Below are 5,000 nucleotides of genomic sequence, written 5' to 3'. Positions count from 1 at the left end.
CGTTAAGTCAATGATAATCTCTCACGAAGGAAGAGTGACTAAGAACAGACAAAACATTTATGCAAAACCAATATACAAGAGTACCTTCTATCTTCCTTTGTACGCTGCAACACCCTATTACACTAGGCTACATAGGAAACGCTGCATTGCAACACAAAACATCTTCATTAGGGAATTGTCTTCCAAATTAAGTATCTGTACCGCTTGTGATACTTGAACCCCCTGTACAGATGTTACTGGTGGCCCCGCTAAGAAGAAGAAGAAGAAGAAAGAAAAAAACAAAAACAAAAAAAACGGCGGCAGGTGAGACTCGCGTTTCGGATGTGACGTCACGAATCCATAACAAACATGGCCAACTATGACGTCATCAAAGGCTTCTACAAGTCGAAATGATTCCGACTTTTGTATTCATAGGCTCTGCTGCGGATTCTAAATTTCTCCTTAGTTGCGTCTAAGAATGATGCAAATGAAAAATCTGTCGAGCAGAGCTTTGAAATACGTTCAAAGAGATATTTCTACTTATCAAAGCTAATATTTTTCTTAATTTCTTTTTATAAAATTAATCTTTTTATAAAATATATTTCGACGTCTACTGCAGATAAAAGAAATGAATACGAATTTATTAGATTAATTCTTCGTTATTACTGAACAGCACTGTGGAATGCTCTCACTGTCCTGCAAGATTAACAAGATTAATTAGACGATGTAGATTAAAATGGGCGTGTGGTGAATGCTAGCAGAAATTGGTCATAGTTCACAATAAACTTAGAGAGTCACACCTTGAGGGAAATGAGATGAGACAACGTGAATTTCCTCTTCGCTTTTCGCCAGGGATCTGTGATTAACTTCCATTAACTTCCGGTTTTGTATATTCCCTTATTCACATTTTAATTCCATCTTTATCGTCATTGCTTCCATATTTATTTACTGTTGCACGTGTAGCAAAGGCAACGTGATATATCGGCCGATTGGAATACAACGCGCATTCCTCTTAATGTTTGATTATATTTGAATTTTTATTTAGCATAACAAGAAAAAAAATTATTGTCTGATTAGAGTTGAGGATTCTTTCTTAATTCGTTCAATTGCGTAATTCAGTTCAGTGCTGTACATAATTTAGTTTATAATTTTAATGTTGTAACTTGATATCTTAAATCGCAAATATAACCTAACGCAGTCAGAATAAATTTAGATGCATCAAGAGGAGATAACGTTTTTTCATACTTTTGTAAAAGAAAATGAAAGAAAGAAAGAAAGAAAGAAAGAAAAAAAAAAAATAAATATATATATATATATATATATATATATATATATATATATATATATATATATATATATATATATGTACATTTAGCTTTATTTTTTTTCAAGTGTATATTTGTTTGCTTTCTCGTGTACTAGGTAGAAATACAACAAATATTACACAACTTCAAAGGGTACGTGATCGACCACGAACCACTGATGTAATGCTTGTGGTCTAAGCGCATTTAGTGTTTCAGAATCCTTTTTTACTTTAGTCCGCTGTTGCATGCAATGCTGAGGCAAACAGTAGTAAGGAAGTCACTTTTATTATGATGATAGAAACAGATTTAAAAAGTGAATAATAAAACATTTAAGCTACCCATACAATCTTTTATAGAAAACGTTTTAGAAAAAAATGTAACAGAAAACTGTCTACTTGAGAATAGTAACTATTTTATTTATATTTCTATTTATCTAAATTCCATAAATACATAGTCTTGATTTTCTGTATATCATGTTAAAGCCTAGTCAGTCAAAAATAATAGATGACACTGACCTGATGTTAACCATGGATTAGGTTTTACAATAAGAATAATTCTATAATTCTAAGGTGTAGCCAAAAATCAAATAAAAGCCTTTTTTTATAATAAAAGTCTTATTCACGTTAACACTGTTCCCTTACATATAAAAGAATCCGAAAGGGGCATTAATTCCTCGGTTACAACATAATACGATGGAACAACACAATGAACGAAAATGTGAATTAACACATGTCATAAGAAGAGGAGGAATGGTGAGAGGGAATGAGAGACTAAAAAAAAAAAAGAGAGAAAATATTACAGGAGAAAAATAATGAACGTGAAACAAGGAGGGAAAAATATATTAAGGAGAAGAAAAAAGAAATACCGAAAGACGAGAATATATTTTGTAAACATTTGCTCTCGTTTTTTCGCATTATCCCATCTTCTTTCGCTCTCCTGTTCTGTCTCCTTCTCCGACACTCTTTCTTTTCATTTTTTTCTTTTTCTTGTTCCCTCATTTCGTTACAAAGCTCTTCCCCCCACTCTCTCTCTCTCTCTCTCTCTCTCTCTCTCTCTCTCTCTCTCTCTCTCTCTCTCTCTCTCTCTCTCTCTCTCTCCCTCTCTCTCTCTCTTATTCTTTCTATTTGCATTCATGTTTGTCTCACATTTTTCAGAACCTCTATTCTATTCTCTTTCTATCTTTTTCTCTCACCTGTTTTTCTTTTTTTCATTTATTCCATTGTTCGCAATAACTTCTTTTCCTTCATTCTCTCATCCCTTTCCACAAATTCTCTTGGTTTTATCCATTTGCACTTTCTTTCTCTCTCATTTCTCTCTCATATATGCATACACACACACTCACACACACACAAACGCACACACACACACACACGCATACACACACAAACACACATGCATATACACACACACACACACACACACACATACGCATACACGCATACACACATACACACAAGTATGCACATATACACACACAAACACACTCACACATACGCATACACACACACACACACACACACCCAGACACAGACACACGCACACACACACACACACACACACACACACACACACACACACACATATATGCATACACAGACACTCACACTCACACATACACACATACACACACACACACACACACACATATATGCATACACAGACACTCACACTCACACTCACACATACACACATACACACACACACACACACACACACACACACACACACACACGCATGCATACACACACACACACATATATATACATATATATATACATATATATATATATATATATATATATATATATATATATATATATATATATATATAATTAGACACAAACACACATATACATAAACACACACACACATACACATATACACACACACACACACACACACATACACACACTCACACATAAACACACACACACATACACACACACACACACATATACACATAGACTCACACACACACACGTATACACATAGACTCACATACACACACACACATACACATAGACTCACACACACACACACATATACGCATAGACTCACACACACACACACATACACATATACACATAGACACACACACACATATACAAATAGACTCACACACACATATACACATAGACACACACACATACGCATACTCACACACACACACACATATATATACACATAGACTCACACACACACACATATACACATAGATGCACACACGCACACATACATATATATGCATAGACTCACACACATACACATATACATAGACACACACATATACGCACAGATACACATACATATACCAATAAACAGACACACACAAACTCACACATATACGCATAGACTCAAACACACACACACATATACACATAGACACACACACACACACACACACGCACACATATACGCATAGACTCAAACACACACACATATACACATACACACACACACACACACACACACACACACACATATATATACACATAGACACACAGACACACACACATATACGCATGGACACCACACACATATATACACATAAACTCACACACACACACACACATACACATAGACTCACACACACACACATACAGATAGAGTCACACACACACACATATATACGCATAGACACACACACACGCATATACACATAGACTCACGCACACATACACACACATATACGCATAGACACATACACACACATATACGCATTAACTCAAAACACACACACACACATATACGCATAGACACACTCACACACATATACATAGACACACACACACACATATACACATAGACTCACACACACACACACATATACACATAGACTCACACACACACACACACATATACATAGACTCACACACACACATATACGCATAGACTCACACACACACACACATATACACATAGACTCACACACACACACACACACACACGCATATACGCATAAACTCACACACACACATAAACACATAGACTCACACACACACACACATATATACGCATTAACTCACACACACACACACATACACATAGACACACTCACACACATATACATAGACACACACTTACACACACACATGTACACATAGACTCACACACACACACACACACACATATGCGCATAGACACACACACATACGCACACACACACACACACACATATATGCATAGACACACATACACACACATATATACGCGAAAGCAAAAGATAAAAAAAAAAAAAGTAAGGAAGAAAAAAAGACAAAAAAAAAAGAAAAAAAAAGGATAAGAAAAAGGTAAAAAAAAGGAATAATAAAAAAAAAGTTATTCGACCTCTTTACGTATATGGCGTAAACTCAATGTCAACAATTATCATTCCCAACGAAGAAGTCTTGGAGAGAACGCGACAGAACTTAACATTGCTTAGCTGTGAATTGAAGCGCTGTCACTGCGACGCCAAGACGAAATCTCTCAAGCCAGACTTACTGCTCCAAGAGGAATCTTTTCTGGAGACAAATCCTATTTAAAGAGGGCTGACACATCCTTCGAAAGACGACAATATGGTTCATCAAGAGGAGATCGGTGATATGTGTGAGGAGTTCGAGCAGCTGGAAATGTCCGTTCAGGAGGAGAATGAGGGACAGGACCCTCATGTGATGGACACTCAGATTGTGACGCGGATGTGCCTGAGTCATGGCCTGCCCATCCTGACCCCGCAGCAGT

The sequence above is a fragment of the Penaeus japonicus genome, unplaced genomic scaffold (assembly GCF_977035675.1).
Source record: "Penaeus japonicus unplaced genomic scaffold, GWHDUDI00000001_assembly GWHDUDI00000019, whole genome shotgun sequence".
NCBI classification, from domain to species: Eukaryota; Metazoa; Arthropoda; class Malacostraca; order Decapoda; family Penaeidae; genus Penaeus; species Penaeus japonicus.
Note: the sequence above shows the minus strand (reverse complement) of the source record.